This window comes from Arachis hypogaea, chromosome 14 (genome assembly GCF_003086295.3).
Source record: "Arachis hypogaea cultivar Tifrunner chromosome 14, arahy.Tifrunner.gnm2.J5K5, whole genome shotgun sequence".
Lineage (NCBI taxonomy): Eukaryota > Viridiplantae > Streptophyta > Magnoliopsida > Fabales > Fabaceae > Arachis > Arachis hypogaea.
In genome coordinates this window covers 128,675,932-128,695,464 of record NC_092049.1, presented here as the reverse complement: position 1 = coordinate 128,695,464, position 19,533 = coordinate 128,675,932, and the positions used below count along the sequence as shown (strand labels likewise).

The 19,533-nt window shown below is 37.9% G+C and overlaps 1 non-coding gene across 1 annotated transcript; it reads left to right on the top strand.

The window, feature by feature from the left end:
• Positions 1-358: 358 nt before the first annotated feature.
• On the top strand, positions 359-466 carry LOC112745314 (small nucleolar RNA R71). Its single transcript, XR_003173250.1, has one exon. It is a non-coding gene; the product is annotated as a small nucleolar RNA R71 (small nucleolar RNA).
• Positions 467-19,533: the final 19,067 nt, after the last annotated feature.

Below are 19,533 nucleotides of genomic sequence, written 5' to 3'. Positions count from 1 at the left end.
TCTCAGGATCATAAGCTTCTTCTTCAGAAGAAGCCTCTTGAGTGCTGTTGGATGCAGCTTGCATTCCATGCAGACTCTGAGAAATCATATTGACTTGCTGAGTCAATATTTTATTATGAGCCAATATGGCATTCAGAGTATCAACTTCAAGAACTCCCTTCTTCATAGGCGTCCCATTATTCACAGGATTCCTTTCAGAAGTGTACATGAACTGGTTATTAGCAACCATGTCAATGAGTTCTTGAGCTTCTGCAGGCGTTTTCTTTAGGTGAATGGATCCACCTGCAGAAGTATCCAATGACATCTTTGATAACTCAGATAAACCATCATAGAATATATCCAGGATGGTCCATTCTGAAAGCATGTCAGAAGGACACTTTTTGGTCAACTGTTTGTATCTTTCCCAAGCTTCATAGAGAGATTCACCTTCTTTCTGTCTGAAGGTTTAAACATCAGCTCTAAGCTTGCTCAGCTTTTGAGGAGGAAAGTACTTGGCTAAGAAAGCCGTGACCAGCTTATCCCAAGAGTTCAGGCTGTCTTTGGGTTGAGAATCCAACCATAATCTAGCTCTGTCTCTTACAGCAAAAGGGAAAAGCATGAGCCTGTAGACTTCAGGATCTATTCCATTAGTCTTAACAGTATCACATATCTGCAAGAATTCAGTTAAGAACTGAAAGGGATCTTCAGATGGAAGTCCATGAAACTTGCAGTTCTGCTGCATCAGAGAAACTAATTGAGGTTTCAGCTCAAAGTTGTTTGCTCCAATGGCAGGAATGGAGATGCTTCTTCCATGTAAATTAGAATTAGGTGCAGTAAAGTCACCAAGCATCTTCCTTCCATTATTATTATTTTCGGCTACCATCTCCTCTGCCTGTTCGAAAATTTCTGAAAGGTTATCTCTGGATTGTTGTATTTTAGCTTCTCTTAATTTTCTCTTCAGAGTCCTTTCAGGTTCTGGATCTGCTTCCACAAGAATGTCCTTATCCTTGCTCCTGCTCATATGACAAGGAAGAATGGCCAGGAAAATGATAATAATAATAGAGATCCTTTATACCACAGTATAGGGATCCCTTTGTGAGTGGAAGAAAAGAGGGGGAGATAAAGAATGTGATGTAAAGGGAGAAATACATCTGTGAGAATGGAAGAGATGTGAGATGAGATGTTAGGATATGAATGAATAAATAGAATGAGATGGGGGAGGAATAATTTTCGAAAATTATTTTGAAAAAGGGTTAGTGATTTTTGAAAATTGGTTTTTGAAAATTGTTTAGTATTTTTTTTCGAAAATTTTTGAAATAAAAAATAAAAATAAAAATAATTAGTTAATTAAAAAGAAATTTTTTGAAAAAGGGGGAGATATTTTCGAAAATTAGAGAGAGAGAGTTAGTTAGGTGGTTTTGAAAAAGTTAAGAAACAAACAAAAAGTTAGTTAGTTAGTTGAAACAAATTTTGAAAAGATAAGAAGTTAGGAAGTTAGAAAAGATATTTTGAAAAGATATTTTTGAACAAGATAAGATAAGAAGATATTTTGAAAAGATATGATAGGAATTAGTTTTGAAAAAGATTTGATTTTTAAAATCACAATCAATGACTTGATTCATAAGAAATCACAAGATATGATTCTAGAACTTAAAGTTTGAATCTTTCTTAACAAGCAAGTAACAAACTTCAAATTTTTGAATCAAAACATTAATTGTTTATGTTATTTTCGAAAATTTGGTATAAAAATAAGAAAAATATTTTTGAAAAATATTTTTGGTGGCTTGTGCTTAAATTCATCCAGAAATCTCCACCAATGCTTGGAATGCCAATAGCCTCCGGGGTCCCAAACAAGGCATGTGAAGCTTCTGAGCAGCTTCAAACAGATTGTCAGGCTCCCGGGGTAATGATTGTCAGCATAGATTCCAGGATCCCAAACTTTGCTTTTAAATCCACCTTCGTCTTGATCTATACTTTTCCATATGGGCGGTTTAGAAATTAGATTCTCACCAGGATAACCAAACGTTTTCCGAGATCCATCCGATTGATCATGGTGCCAATCCGTGTACTTCGAGTTGAAGCGTGGAACTTTATTGAACCTCGTGCACCAGCTCTGAGTACGAGCCATTTCCCTTTTACTCTTAAAGCCGCAGAGAGCTCTAAGCTGGCCATCTGTTTCAAGCAAACCATATTCAAGTGGAAAAATACAGTTAAAGGTTAAGGATTGTACCCAGTTAAAACTTGTATTGGGTGGTAATGGCCTTGGCATAGGTGGTTCCAGTGGTTCTGTGAGTTCTACTCCCTTGTGCTCTTCTGTGAATTTCTCCACTTCTTTGCAAGATTCTTCAAATATATACATGTCCTGATCAAAGCCATCTATGTCTTCCTCATCACTTAAGTCATAGACTGGAGGTCGAGAGAAATCTACCTCCGTATCATCTTCGTAGTCACTTGGGGAAGATCCTTCGATCTCAGAAAATTCACTTGCGGATGCAAGTTCATTACTAGAAGAACTTGACTTGAGATTATCATCATCAAGGAAACTTTCTTCTTGGGTTATTCTGTCTAGTTCTTCATGAAAGACTTGCTCTGGGGATTGCGCACAATCCTCCTTAGCATCAATTATAACATCCTTGACAGAATGCTCCACAACTTTGGATTCCCATGGAGGTTCAGCGTCTCCTAAGTCTTCAACCAACTCTTCTTCTTCAATAATGACAGCTTCCTCTACTTGTTCCAGTACGAAACCATGCTCTGTCTTGTCTACTGGAGTTTCTAGTATCTCCTTCATGATACGCTCTTCATTATATTGTCCACACGGGGCTGTGGGAGGTTCTTGAATGTTCGAACGCCTAGAAGATAATTGACTTACTGCTTTCTCCAGTTGATGAAGGGTTGTTTGAAGTTGATCTACTGTTTTCTTGAGGCGAACCTCTGATTCTCGGGGTGATAGATTTGGATATGGTACAGGGGGAAGTGGTGGTGTTTGGGAGTGATTGGATTGGAATCGGGGTAAATGCGGATCATACGGTGGTGAATGGTGAAAAGGAGCTTGTGAGTGTGGTGGTTCGGAGTTATGTTGAGAGGATGGTCTATAAGCACAGGGTGGGGCTTGTTGGTAATTACAAGGTTGTCCACCACATCTATTTGCTTGGTATGCATTGTAGAATGATCTTTGTCCATGATATCTTGGATGGTGTTGTTGCCTAAAGGGTTTATCAGATCCTCTTGGCTCCATCCATCTTTGATTGCTCTGACCTTGATGCATGTTCCTGTTATAACTTTCATTCCTTTCAACAACATTAGAACCAAACTCGAAGCGAAAAGGGTGAGAGTTCATAGTGGCTAATAAAAATAAAAGGGAAAATAAAGACAAATAACAAGTAAAAGAAAAATATTTACAATAACCAATAATAAGGCACACGATTGCAGTTCCCCGGCAACGGCGCCATTTTTGACGTTAGGATTTTTGCTAGTAAAGAATTTTATAAAAATAGTTGCATTGTAGATATAGTTTCTAAACCAACAGAAATCCCTTCGTACAAATGTTTTGGTTGTCACAAGTAACAAACCCCTAAATAAATTGATAACCGAAGTATTCAAACCTCGGGTCGTCTTCTCAAGGAACTGCAGGGAAGTATGTTCTTATTATTGGTTATGGAGGTTGTAAATTAGGGGTTTGAGAATGAGGAGCGAATGATTTAATTAGCAATTAAAGTAAATGAAGAACAAGTAATCTAAATGGCAAGTAAAATAAATAAATGACTGTAAATAAACTTTTGGCAAGGTATGAGAAATTAGAGGTCCTATCCTAGTTATCCTTATCAATGATGATGAAAACTGAATCTTAATTCCACTTTGTTAACCTTTACTAAGATAAAGGAGGGTCAAGGGATTAATTGGTTTGATCTTCGAATCCTATTTATTTCCTAAGAAAAGATTAGGATTATTGAAGTTTAATTTAATTAACAAGATAACAATTATCAATCATGTTTGAGTTTGATAACTCCTGAGTTACTGATTTCTTAACCAAGACCAAAAGGAGAAAAGTAAATCTACTGGAATAAAAATGTCTTCAGATGGGAATAACAATAATGTAAATAAAAGAAAGCAATATTAAACTGAAATACCTCAAATAACATTAATTCAAAAGAGTAATCTGTAACATAGAAGAACTCATAAATTAAATTGCAAAAGTAAATAAAAGGGAATATTGAACCTGATAAAGAGATAATCCTGAAAGCGAATAAAATCCTAATCCTAAAGAGAGAAGAGAGAGGAGAGAACCTCTATCTAAACTAAATCTAAATCATGAAAACTAACTAAAGTAGAGTCTCCCTTGAATGGATGCATTCCCCCACTTCATAACCTCTGGTCTATGCCTTCTGAACTTGAATTTGGGCCAAAAAAAGGCTTCAGAATTTGCTGGGAGCGTTTTCTGCAATTTCTGGTGCGTGGCCTCTGTCACGCGTCCGCGTGGGTCACGCGGTCGCGTCATTCGGAGTTTTCCTTGTCACGCGGTCGCGTCAGTCATGCCACCGCGTCGCTGCTTCTTCGCGCTTGGCATGCGGCCGCGTCGTCCATGCGATTGCGTGGATGTCAATTTCTCCAAAAACTCCATTTTGTGCTTTCCTTCCATTTTTGTATGTTTCCTTTCCATCCTTTAAGTCATTCCTGCCTTAGAAGATCTGAAACTACTCAACACACTAATCACGGCATCGAATGGAAATAAAGGTAATTAAAATAATTAATTTTAAAGCATAGGAAACATATATTTCACATACATCACATAATAAGGAAGGGAAAGTAAAACCATGCAATTAATATGAATAAGTGGGTGAAGGATTGAATAAATCACTCAGATTAAGCACAAAATATATCATAAAATATGGGTTTATCAGATGTCCTTAGAGTTTCTTTGTACATCTGTGTTGTGTTTCATGATTCTGTGGGAATCCCCTTGCAAGTTGGGTTAGCACTTAGTAGTTGAAAGCTTGGCAGTAACCAAGTCAAGTTCAGGATTGGAATTAGATTCTGGACTTGTCCCAGATAGGAAGGATAGTTCCTAGGGAGAATTGGTGTATGTAATCATGATTATAGTGAAAATTCCATCATTGTTGTGATGGAGACTGGATGTAGGCTGCATTGCACTTAGCAGCTGAACCAGGATACATCTTGGTGTGATTTTCTCTCTCTTCTACTCCATTTCTGTTTCTGCTGCATAGGAGACAAAACTGAAAAATATCTCTTGGCTGGTTACGAGACAAAAAGAAAAAGTCTCTTGACTAGGCACAAGACAAAAACAAGAAATATCTCCTCAAGTGTTCTAAAAGGACAGCAAGTGTTATTAAGCGAAAATGGGCTAAGATTTAACCTCCATTCTCTTAGCCACTGATAAACCATCAATTGATATCAGAGCTTGATCTCAAAGAGATCAAGCTTTGCAACTTGGAGAAAAGATCCAGATGACAGAGAACAGTGGCTCAAACCTGGTGTCCTACAATCTGACAGAAGGACAGTCAAGCAATAGACCTCCTCTTTTCAATGGGAAGAACTACACCTATTGGAAGGAGAGAATGAAGATTTTTGTGCAAGCAATAGATTATAGAATATGGAAGATCATCCTGGAGGGTCCTCAATTTCCAACCATCACAAGTGCTGAAGGAGTAATCTCTCTTAAACCAGAAGCCAGTTGGACCGAAGAAGACAGAAAGAAGGTGGAGCTCAATGCCAAGGCTATCAACTTGCTCAACTGTGCAATCAGCTTCGAGGAATACCGACGGGTATCACGATGCACAACGGCAAAAGAAATCTGGGACAAACTTCAAGTCACTCATGAAGGAACCACCATAGTGAAGAAGACCAGGATAGATATACTGAACAGAGAATATGAAATGTTCACAATGAAGGAAGGAGAATCAATAGATGAAATGTTTGAAAGATTCAACACCATCATTGTTGGCTTGGATGCTATGGGGATTAAGTATCCTGAATCTGTGCTTGTGAGGAGAGTTTTAAGATGTCTTACAAAAGAGTGGGAAACAAAAGCATTGATAATATCTAGAGTAGTGGTCTTGATTCTATGACATATGATGACTTGAGAGGAAATTTACTTGCTTTTGAAAATACTTATTTGAAAAAAGATTCAAAAAGAAAAGGAATAGCTCTTACATCTGTTTCTAACCCTCTGGATGATGAATCCAGTGATAACTCCTCTGAAAATGAATTTGTTTTGTTTGCTAAAAAATTCAGAAAAATGGTGAAACTCAAGGAAAGAAGCAAAGGAAGCAGCTCTAGGAAACAAAAGAAAGATTTTAGCAAGGTAATTTGTTACAACTGCAAAGAGACTAGCCATTTCAAATTTGATTGCCCTAAGTTAAAGAAGGAAGAGAAGCCAAAGAAGGGAAAGAAGAAAGGACTGATGGCTTCTTGGGAGGACTTGGAAAATGACTCAGAAGATGATGAAGAATCAGAAACCAAGTCACAACCATGTCTCATGGCAGATCACGTTGAACAGGTAGTCATTCATAACCCTGACACTAAAGATCTTCATCTTATGATAGACCACCTTTCTGAAAAAATTAGATGCTTTTTGCTTGATAACCAAGATCTTGAATCACAAATCACCATTCTTAAAGCTGAAAATGGCTTTCTCAAAGAAAAGTTAAGGGAGGCTGAAACTGCTGTTGAACTTGTTGAAGAAAACAAGCAGTTAAAAGCTCAACTTAAAAGCTGTGAAAGTAATCATTCTATGGTTGCATATCTGAACTGTTTTAAAGAAAATGAAGAGTTGCTTAAAGAGGTCAAAAAGCTTAAAGAAGACTTAACCAAGTTCACTCAAAGTTCTGAAAATCTAAATCAAATCTTGGCTAGTCAAAAACCTCTTTATGATAAAGCTGGCCTGGGTTTACACAAAACTTTCAAAGCTGTTGAAAAAGTTCCTTTTGAAAACGTGGCTTCATCTTCTAATGATATAAGGTTTCAAAACCCAACAAGCTTTAACAAAACAGCAACTCCAAGATTTTGTAGACTATGCAACCAGAATGGTCACTTTTCCATTCAATGTTTCTTTGGTGAAAGAATGATTGGTAACAAAGTTTGCAAAGTTGTTTTTTACTACAATGGATTGGGACATAAAAGATGGTTTAACATGAAAGGATCCAAGAAGATTTGGATACCTAAGGTCACTTGAGCTCATTTTGTAGGTATGCCTAGCATCCAAGCGGAAGGACAATATGTGGTACATGGACAGCGGATGCTCTAAGCATATGACCGGAAAGACAACCTTCTTCATTAAGATTGATAAGTATGATGGAGGGTTTGTCTCTTTCGGTGATGATGGTAAAGGAAAAAATAGTGGCCGTTGAAAAAGTTGGTAAAAGTTTTTCTTCTTTTATAAATGATGTTCTTCTTGTTGATGGTTTGAAACACAACTTACTAAGTCTGAGCCAATTATGTGATCTTGGATATGAAGTTATTTTTAGAAAATTGGTATGCTTAGTTATTTGTGAAAAATCTGGGGATATTTTGTTTGAAGCAAAAAGGTGCAATAATGTGTATGGTTTGACTCTTGAGGATTTAAAAGATCAAAAAGTAACATGTTTTACCTCTCTTGAATCTGAAAAATGGCTTTGGCATAAGAAATTGGGTCATGCTAGCATGTACCAAATTTCTAAGCTAGTTAAGAAAAACTTGGTTAGAGGAATTCCAAATATTAAATTTGATAAGGATATTACTTGTGATGCTTGTCAATTAGGCAAACAAGTAAAATCATCTTTTAAACTAAAAGATGGAATTTCAACCAAGAGGCCATTAGAAATGTTACATATTGATCTTTTTGGTCCAACAAGGACTCAAAGTCTAGGAGGTAAACACTATGGTTTGGTAGTGGTGGATGATTACTCTAGATTCGGTTGGGTACTTTTTGTTGCTCATAAGAATGATGCTTTTCATGCTTTCTCAACTCTTTGCAAAAGAATTCAAAATGAAAAAGATTTAAAAATTGCCCATTTGAGAAGTGATCACGGAAAAGAATTTGAAAATCAAGATTTTGAAAAATTCTGTGATGATTTTGGAATTGCTCATAACTTTTCATGCCCTAGAACCCCTCAACAAAATGGGGTGGTTGAAAGAAGGAATAGAAGCCTTCAAGAGATGAGTAGAGCTATGCTATGTGAAAATGAGGTTCCAAAATTTCTATGGGTTGAAGCTGTAAATATAGCTTGTTACATTTTGAATAGGACTATCATTAGAAAAGGGCTAAAGAAAACTCCTTATGAGCTTTGGAAAGGAACCCCTCCTAATCTTAAGTATTTCCATGTCTTTGGATGCAAATGCTTTGTACTTAACAATAAAAAAAATCTTGGTAAATTTGATCCAAAATCCTATGAGGGGATGTTTGTTGGATACTCCACCACTAGCAAGGCTTATAGAATTTACCTCAAAGAATATAGAACTATAGAAGAATCCATACACGTTTCTTTTTGTGATACTAACTCAATTTCCAGTGCTGTGATTGAAGATGATACAGATTATGAAGATGCTGTCAACAAGGAAGCCAGTGAAGAAAATCCCAAGTCTGTTCAAAATGAAGAATCTGTCCGTCCAAATTTGTCTCATCAGGATGGAGGAGACATTTCAGTTTTGTCTCCTAAGCTAGTAAGAGAATCTGGAACAGAACCACCTGCTAAAGCTCATCAAAACTCAACATCACTCCGAAGACCAAGAGAATGGAAGTCCATGAAGGGTTATCCTCGTGACTTCATCATTGGTGATCCCTCCCATGGTGTAACAACAAGATCCTCAACCAAAAGGCAAGTCGAACAAGGCAATTTTGCTTTCTTGTCTCAAATGGAGCCTCACAATGTAAAGCAAGATCTTGAAGACCCCTCTTGGGTCAAAGCCATACAAGAAGAGCTAGCTCAATTTGACAAGAATGAGGTTTGGACACTAGTACCTCATCCGGATGGTAAGAAGGTAACGGGTACTAAGTGGGTTTTCAAAAATAAATTGGGTGAGGATGGTAAAGTTTTTCATAACAAGGCTAGATTAGTGGCCCAAGGTTACGATCAAGAAGAGGGTATTGACTTTGATGAGTCTTTTGCTCCGGTAGCAAGAATGGAAGCAATTAGATTGCTTCTTGTTTATGTTGCCCATAAGGGTTTTAAAATGTTCTAAATGGATGTCAAATGTGCTTTCCTTAATGGCTTTATTGATAGAAAAGTGTTTGTAGCACAATCCCCCGGTTTTGTAGATAAAGAATTTTCAAGCCATGTTTTCAAACTTTCAAAGGCCCTTTATGGCCTTAGGCAAGCTCCAAGAGCTTGGTATGAAAGGCTTAGTGCCTTCTTGTTGGAAAATCAATTTCAAAGTGATTCCACCGATACTACTTTATTTATTAAAGCATCTAATGATGATATTCTCCTAGTTCAAGTTTATGTGGATGATATAGTGTTTGGATCGGCCAATGAATCCTTGTGTGAAGAGTTTGGAAAACTCATGACTAGTGAGTTTGAAATGAGTTTAATGGGAGAGCTAACATTCTTTCCTGGCCTCCAAATTAAACAAACTCCTAGTGGCACTTTTATTCACCAAGGAAAGTATGCTAAAGAATTAATCAAGAAATTTGGCCTAGAAAATTCCAAACCAATGGGAACACCAATGCATCCAAACACTAAACTTGAAAAGGACGATGATGGCAAAGATGCGGATGAAACATGGTATAGAGGAATGATAGGTTCACTTATGTATCTTACCTCCTCTAGACTGGATATTGTTCAAAGTGTGGGTGTATGTTCAAGATTCCAATCTCACCTAAAAGAATCTCATCTTTCGGCCGTTAAACGCATTATTAGATACATTATGGGAACTAGTGATTATGGCTTATGGTATCCAAAATCTGATGATTTTTGTGCAGTGGGATTTTGTGATGCAGATTATGCGGGAGATCGGGTGGATAGAAGGAGCACATCCGGCATGTGTTGCTTCTTTAGAAGCTCACTCAATATGTGGTCAAGCAAGAAATAAGCCACAGTAGCTCTATCCACAGCTGAAGCTGAATATATTTCTACCTCCGTATATTGTTCACAATTAATTTAGTTGAAAACTCAATTGGAGGATTACAAATTAAAGATCAATAGTATACCCTTGTTTTGTGACAACATGAGTGCTATAAACATCTCAAAAAATCATGTTTTGCACTCAAGAACCAAGCACATTGAGATCAAATATCATTTTATTAGAGAACATGTGCAAAAGGGTACTATTGATATTCAATTTGTGAAATCCGAAGAACAACTTGCGGATATATTCACTAAACCCTTGTGTGAACACAGATTCTGCCCTTTGAGGAATAGTTTGGGAATGATAGAATTAAGTTTTGTTGATAATTTGTGAAATTTTTTTATTCTGTTTGGTTTTGTCTCGTAGGAAGGCAGGAGACAAATCTTAGGACATGATGAACGGGCCATGATTCAGGGGGAGACTGAACTGATGTTAATTATCTTGGGCCCCTCCAAATCTCTTTGACCTTACTCTGACCCGTTTTGAGTTCCTCATTTTGTTAATCATTTTTTTTGGAAGTTGTCATATCAAATCTTGTAGGAAGGAGTTGTTGTCAAATCAAAATCCTTTTTTTCCCTTCTCTCATCCCTTGATTCTAGGAGCTAACCTCTCAAGTTTTAATTTTAAAATCCTTTCCTTTGATAACCGCGCACAACCCTCTCTCTCCACTCAACTTAATGGTCATTAACCACATAATATTCTCTCTCCACTCAGCATTTAATGCTTCCATAACCTCCCACCCCTCTCCACTCTCTTCGGCCTCTCTTCATCTTCCCTCTCTCTTCTCCATTTTTCATAACATGAAAAAGAAGGTAGTACCAAGGAGAAGTAGCCGAACCCCTCAACCAAAAAATTTCCCATTTTCCTCAACTCCACAAACACATACACACGTTCACATACACTCTACTTCTTCCTCATCCCCTTCACCTTCTTCCAAGCAAACCGAAACCATGAGAAGGAAGGTCATAGCTCAAAAATCTTCATCCAGAAAGAAGATAGGGAAGAATAAAAAAACGATTGTAGAAGATGAAGAGGAATCTCAAACTTCTCTACCTCATTCACCACCACCAAAATCAACTCCTCACCCCTCTGTTGGGCGTAGTACACAGCGTGCAAAAGGTTACGTTCTACATAACACCAAGGAACCACCAAATTTGGAATCACTTGATTTCAAAAATAAGTACAACAAATGGCACTCACACTTTGATCCTAGCATATTTAACTCATGTGCTTCATATGAGTTTCATAATGAAGTTCTGAAGAAGCGTCACTTATGTGCATCCCACATAGTGAACTTGGAATCTCTCACTACCAAAGGAATAAACTTTGTCACTCTCTTTGAAAATCTGAAATGGAGTCCCTTATTCAACATTCAGAAACCTGTGTATCCTGCTCTGGTTTGCGAATTCTATGCGAACATGAGGCTTATTAATGGCACAATCCATTCATATGTCAAGCGGGTTCATCTATCTCTGAACAAGGAAACAATCAGTGCTGCCTTGGGTTATGTTGATGAAGGAGTAGCTGCTTACATGACTGAAAAATGGGACTCGTAAGTAGGGGTCACTTACCAGATTGCTTTGAATCAAACTTGCAAAAACTTTTCTGCTTTGGATGGCACGGTTCTGACCCACAAAGCTCTTGGTGCCGAAAGAGCACTTATGAACAGAATCATCACTCACATTCTGATGCCTCAGAGTGGTTCATATCACAGAGTAACCGTTTCTGATACTTTAGTGCTTTTTGCTATTATTACTTTATCTCCTATCTCTTTTGCATATCTCATGGTAAGACACATGTGGGAATGTGTTAGAAGTACCAAAAAATCTAATCTTCCTTATGGAATCTTTCTTACATGCATCTTTGAGTATTTTAATGTTGACCTAACTAATGAGGATGTAGAAAATAAAGTTTCCACAATCAAGGGAGGAGGAGTCTCTGGTTCTATGAAAGGTACCAAAGGGAAATGTTTCATGCCATCTGAACCATCTGAAAGTGATCTTGAGAGTCGTCCACATGAGCCAACAAAAGTTGCGGATTCAATCAAAGAGGTCCTCACTGAATTCTCCAATATGTCAAAATTAATGGTGCAATCCTACAAGGCTGCTAAAAAACAGGCATATGAGAATGAAAAAGCATGGATCAAATGCAAAGAGAGAGTGAATCTGATGCTTTAGAATCTTGAACAAGAAATGGGGGCTGCCGATGCGGATGATGCATTTGGTTCTAAATATAATCTGTCTGATGATTGATCTATTGGCTTCCTATTAAACTCTGTTTCTGTTTAGATTATTTTGGTATTTTGTAGGCTGATGGAAACTCTGAACCATTGTTATTTTGTTAGACTCTTGGATATTCTGATTCTGGTTTTATTTAATTGCATATCATTATCATTTGTTCTTGCAGGTTCCCCATTGATGACAAAAGGGGGAGAAAAAGTTGGAAAAATTAAAAAACAGGGGCTGAAATCATCTTTGATTTATGATCATTGTAAGACCCAGAACTTTTGAAAAGTCTTATTATGATCAAGTCTCAAATCAGATAGTTATTTATAGCCTTAATTTTGGAAATCATTTTATTAAAGATGATTAAGGCAAGTTTTGATTTATTGGATTTGAGACAAGTTATGATTATTATCCAATTTTATAATTATTGGATTATTTTCTATATTTAGATTATAAATTTGGCAGTTATGAAATAATAGGAGTTTTACATGATTTGGATTAAATAATTAATATTTTAAATATTAGTACTGCTACTTTGAAAAATAAAGAGTTTAACTATATTATCTCTAATCATTTTGATTTGGGCATTTTACGGAAAATAATTTGTGAAATTGATGAGCAAATAGTATTTTCTACATACAATTAGTGTTGGATTTAATTTGGGTTTCAATTACTATATTTTCCCCAATTTCATTTGAAATTACTAAAATGCTCCTAACCCTAACTTTTGGAAATGCAACCCTAACTCTGAAAACCCTAACTCGACCCGGTCTCCCCACAATTGCTGTAGCCCTCCCTTCTAACAGCAGCACACACGGCTTTCCTTCCTCTTCTTCCATGAAAGGAAAGAGACAGAAGCAGAAAAGTAACGGCAGATGGAAAGGGAAGAAGGGAGATGTCTGTTGGCGCCACTGGGACTCGCCGCCACCGCCGATGCCTCCGAGCGAGACGCCGAGCTGCTGCACGCGGGGAAACGTTCTGCCACCGTGTCTTGCCCAGTTGAGGTTGCCGCCGTTGTTCGCGGGCCATCTCCATCACAGATCGGGGCTGAGGCGAGAGGGGAAGAGACTGATAGGAAGGCCTCGCGAGATGGGTTCATGCCGTGCCGCCGCCAACGCTAGGGTCTACCGCCGCCAGCGCTAGGGTCTGACGCCGCCTGTCACCGTCACGAGCTTCCTTGCCGTTGCCACAGAAGCTGCCCTCGCCGGTGCCATTGGAGGTGCGAACGGAAGAACGCCGTTGAGAAGAGAAACGTGAGCTGCGAGCTACGGGCTGAGGAGAAGCTCCACCCTTGTTGCCGCTGGTGAGGAGAAGACGCCGCCGCCTCACGCCGCTGCCACCATCTAAGCTCGCTGCTGCTGATGATGGTAAGCCCAACCGCCGCCGGCAAAATCCGTTCAGGCCGCCGCAGGTGTCGCCACCGAAGAAGGGAGCTGCATCTCTGTGTTTCTGGCCGCCGGGAGTGGTTATGTGGCTTCTGGGATCACTGCCGGAGCTCCGGGCTGAGCTTCTGCCACTTGAGACCCTGCTGCCGTCGCCGAAAAAGTTTGCCGGTAAGGGTTTTAATTGCGGTTTCTGTCCTTTTTGAATTCCGAAAATACTATAGTCACTGCGTGTTGGTTTCAGTTGTCGTGATCGGAATTTGTTGCCGCTGCCGCTTGGGGTGGCTGCCGGGCTGCCGCCGAACCAGCCCAGAGACCGTCGCTGTTTCGGTTCAGCCGTTTTTTCTTAGTTTCGGTAAGTAATTATGTTTCGAAAAGCCTTGCGTTAGTATTCGGTTGTGTTGGTTAATGAATATGAGTTTTGATAACGTGGGGTCGAGTCCTGATTATTGTATGTTGCGATTAGTGTTGCTATGGTTATTGCGAACATGACTGGGAGCTGAGGTTTTGGTTGCCGTCAGTTCGGGTTGAGACGGAAAGGACTCTGTGAGATGTTTGGGTTATAGATTTGCGTTTTGAGGTAGGGGCGCTTTCCAAAAACTATATTTTTTATATTGGAATTATTATATATGGATACTGATGTGAGTGAATGTGTATTTGGTGATTTTATCGGCCTTATGTATGGCTTGATTTGCCTTGGTTGGTTATGAACGTCTGTTGGTTGAATTGTTGTGTGGTTTTGTGAAACGAAATGCTTTTCAAGTTGATTCTTTTAAAGCTTTGAGATCGAGTTTAACCCGTTGAGAATTGATTTGAGTTAATCTTATTGAGAACGTAAAAAATAGAATCCACTCTTGAATTCAGCCTGGCTTGCTTTAAATGATCTAGTTTGATAAATGATTGTTGCTGAACCGTTTCTTTAAAGCTTTGGAAATGAGTTAATTCGGTTGATATTGGTGTGATTTTGAAACGGTTTCCTTGAGATATGCCATTGAGGTGACTGTTGGATTTAGCTTGATTTTGAATTAATTTTGGATTCTGGACTGTTGAAAAGGATTGTGGAACGGTTTAGTTGGGACCCAAACCGGGTGACAAAGTCCAAGTTTTAGGGGAGATGCTGCCGAAATTTCTATAACATCCGAGTCTTTATTGAATGTTGTTTGGAAAAATGATGAGTTAAAGACTTCTACTATTTTATTTGAATTATCAAGAAAAGGATGATTCATGCTTTTGAAATGAATTACTAATGAGGAAATTGTGATTTAGTCTTGCTTCTTAAGAAAGGCATTGTATCTCTTTCAGGAGAAAGTTATTTAGATGAAACTTATGTTTTAAAGCTGTTTTAAATGTGACAGGGGCAATGCCTTTGAATTTGACTTGGGGTTTCAATTAAAGAAGTTTCAATTGACTTTAAAAGAACCTGAATGTCTATTGACGAGTTTCATTTTGAAATGTTTTGAGAAAGGTTTTAAGTACTCTTTGAATTCTGAATTTTTGCAAGACTAAAACAATTTTGGACAGTTGAAACGCTTTAGAATTTATCATGGGGGTTATAGTTGGTTTTGCCTAAGTAAAGGAAACGGCTTTGAAAGAAGTAAAGGATTACGTGACTCGGTTTGGCGTAGATCCTATTTTATTACTCAAATCGGAAAGCCAATGTTTTAATGATTTTAAATGAATTTGGCGAAATGAGTTATGTTATTCTCCCCTAAAGACTTGGGACTCTGCCGAGAAACTTTTGTTATAAAATCCCATTGTTGGATGGGTGATTTTGAATATCTCAAAGAGATTTTTAACTTGCCATGATTATGGAAGTTTTGGAAAGAGGGTGCCGAGAGTGGCATTGTTTTTAAAAGGGGAATTTACCTTGAGTAAAAGTGGCTTATGAGCCTAAGATGATTTGAGAAATGAGATCTTTAAAGCCAAGGCTGAAAAGAGTTGAAACTTTATTTCAAAGTGAAATGAATTGATAAAATGATTTATGGCTTAAATGCCGATTTCATGAATTTGATGATTTTGAATGTGGAAGTGCTGTTTTGTTGAGAGCCGGAATGGCTGTGTATGATTATACATATTGATTGGTTCTGGATTGAACCGTGAGCCGGAATGGCTGTGTATGATATGGATATTGGCTGGTTCTGGAATGAACCGTGAGTCGAATGGCTGAGATGGATGTTGATCCATGGATGAGATTGAATGCATGTTTATGCTGAATCATTGATAAATGTGAATGTTGCACTTCCACTATCGGAGATAAGAGTTTTCCTGGGAGAAAGCAGTGGCTAGCCACCACGTGCTCCAGGTTGAGACTCGAAGCTCTTTTGACCCTATGTCGTAAGTGTGGCCGGGCACTGTGAAAGCCCGGATGAGCTCGCCCCCGTGAATATACACCAGTGAGGGTGTTGGATATGGATCATGATTATGATCAAGTTTATATTGAGTATAACTCAAGTTGGGGATGCGCGACAGAGGGACAGTCCAATGGTTAGCTACCAGGACTTGTCGGGTTGGCTCTATAACCGACAGATGATATCATCAGCCACTAGGGATAGGCATGCATCATATGCATCTATGTGACATTGCTTGGGTGTGCATATTATACTTGGTTTGCCTATGTGATTAATTGCTAATTGTTCTACTTGCAATAACTGTTTGTTTGTGCTTGTATCTTCCTATTTGTGTTTGCTACTGGGACTCTGTTGGACTGTGGTGATTAGTTGTTGGTTGGATTTGTTTGGGCCTAGGGCCGTGGTTGGAATGAGATGAATCGATGGTTGATTTCGGTTTTGTGTTTCTGGTTTGGAATAAAATATGAAAGGCTATTTTGGTTCCGCATAGATAAACCGTTTTGAAGGGCTTTTGAGTTTTTGAGAATTGAACGGTTCTTCTTTCAGAAAAGACTTTCAGACTTTAGTTTTATTGTAATAAACCGTTGTTTTTGAAAAGAGGCATAAGACGGTTATTAATCACGGGTACGGTTTATCTTCACGTATCCTATTACAGTAATTCCCAAAAACCCTCTACTGAGAACCCTTTCGAGGATGATGTTCTCACCTCCCTACATTTTTCCCCTTTCAGGATATGGCACAGAAGTCACGAAGAGTTTATTTAGTTGTTGAAATGCTCTCTGTATTGCTCTAGATTATTATTCTTTGTACCCTCGCTTTTATCTTGATATAATCTGTAAGAGGGATAGGAATTGTATTGGTTAATGCTTGTAATAATGTTTATATATATGTATGTATATATATAGATGTACTCTTTATGAGTTTCTGAAAGTTGTATGGTATCTATGGATGTGCGTTGTCGAATGAAAGTATTTTGGGAGTGGTATAGCGATTTAAAGTTTTAAATAGGCTCATATTTTAGTATTAAATAATATAAAAGTCGTCGTAATGTCCGAACTATCAGAGTCGCGCAGCCGGAAGTGTGAGCTTTGGTAGTTAGGGTGTTACAATCACCCCTATGCGTAAACTCTATGATCTGTTTTGTTGAAATACATGCTGTATTTAGAACAATTTTCTTTGTTTTGTTGAAATGCTTGCTGTTTTTGGAACCTAGTTATGTTATGATAATTCTCTTAAGCTCTAATATGTTGGATAATTTGTTTTCATATGATTTTGTTTAAATTGAAAATATTTTCCTTACTTTAAACTGATAATTTTTACTCTGATTTGATGACTGGAAAATGTTGTTCATTTAATCAAAATATTAGGCAGCATATTGTTTGGAAATTATCAACTGTGTTTTTGTTTGCCTTGTACTCTGTACTCAAGCATTTTGATTGTTATTGAGCAAAAAATCATTTATATGATAACAAATTAGTTTTATTTATCACTCTACTTCTGCTTATAAATCAAGCTATTCAACATTTCAAAATACCATATGTTGAATACATGGTGGCTTTAGGCTTGATCAAATATGTTACAAGTAATGCTTTCCTTGGTAATATGGCATATATTTAGGGGGAGCTATGTAACATTTGAAAAGGGGGAGGAATGCTAATCTTCAAAGGGAGTACTCTAAACTCTACTCTTTTCATTTTAATTTTTAATAATGTTTGTAATCAAGGGGGAGATTGATGAGTTTGGAAAACTCCAAATTAAATTGATGATGATCAAACATTATTAATATAATTAATCACAAAAATTATTAATTTAATTTTTAATTCATATTTGCTAATTAATAATTTTTGTTGCTTGCAGATTTTGACTTGGGCCAAAAAGAAATATGGCAAGCCCAATATGATTGAAGAAATTCAGTCTTGGTTACAAAAATGCTTTAAAAACTGTGGCTGAATTATTATTATTGTAGTTGGGCCAGATTTAATGACTATTAGCCCAAATCAATTTTTTTGGTAAAAGACCAAGAGCTTGGTCCGAATTGAAATTGAAAGGAAAAGGGAAAATGCTTGATGAGTTCGGTTACCCACTCACATGGGTTATAGAATTTAAATTTGTATTATCTTGGTTTTAATGCAAGCATTGGAAACATGAAAGAGAAAGAGAAATTGATTTGATTGCTTTAATGATGCTACACGTTACTAAGCAAAAGAGAAGTAATTTAATTTATTTCACTTGTTCAAATCACATTGAAAGTTTTCTCTCTTCTCTCTTCTTTCTTCAAGCTTCGGTCACTTCACAGGAAATATGGAAGAAAGTTTAAGCTATCAGAAGAAGGTTGAAAAAGCTAGTAGCATGGCCATTGTGATGATGGCATCAAGAAAAAGAAAATCAAAAGTATGGTGTGGCTGAGATCTTTGCCACAAAAGGTAAGATGTGGTGAAGTGATCTCAGAGGAAGAAGATCCTTGAAGCATGGCTCGTCTCTGCTTTTGCTCAACCACTACAGGAGGTAGCTACAGTAGCTACGTGGAGGATGAGGCAGAAGTTAGAGCAGAAGGAGCTGTCATCATCAAGAACTTATCAAGGGCTAGAAATCCGTGTTGGAGAGCAAGTCAAGATGGAAGGCCCAGATTGATGAAGCTTGGTGTGAAAGGAAGACACAGAGGTAATTGCATGTTGGGTTTTACATTCGGTTTCCTCTCCTCTCTCTCTCTGGCCGAACCGGTTTTTGCATGAAGAAGAAGAAGTTGGCTCGGTTCAAGAGCTTCAACCTTGGAGGCTTCCCCTTCTATAAATAAGGGAGAACAGCCAGGGCTTGAGGCAAGGAAAAGAGTGAAAGCACAGTGTTCCTATAGCTACCCAAGCTAACAGAAGTTCTTCTCCTTCAATGTTTTCTATTTTGTAATTTTCTGTTTAATTTTGTTTGTCTTGAGTCTCATGGAAAAAGGCAAACAGTGAGGTTTGTAAGAAAAAGTCATAGAGCGGAAAAAGGTAGAGTGCACAAAATTAAAAGAAAAAGCCATAGATGTCCTTAGAGGTTATTTGTATATCTCTGTTGAGTTTCATGATTCTGTAGAAATCACTTGCAAGTTGGGTTAGCACTTAGTAGTTGAAAGCTTGCCAGTTACCAAGTCAAGTTCAGGATTGGGATTAGATTCTGGACTTGTCCCAGATAGGAAGGGTAGTTCCTAGGGAGAATTAGTGTATGTAATCATGATTATAGTGAAAATTCCATCATTGTTGTGATGGAGACTGGATGTAGGTTGCATTGCATTTAGCAGCTGAACCAGGATACATCTTGGTGTGATTTTCTCTCTCTTCTACTCCATTTCTGTTTCTACTGTATAGGAGACAAAACTGAAAAATATCTCTTGGCTGGTTACGAGACAAAAAGAAAAAGTCTCTTGACTAGGCACGAGACAAAAACAAAAAATATCTCCTCAAGTGTTCTAAAAGGACAGCAAGTGTTATTAAGCGAAAAAGGGCTAAGATTCAACCCCCTTCTCTTAGCCACTGATAAACCATCATGGGTTAAACGGGC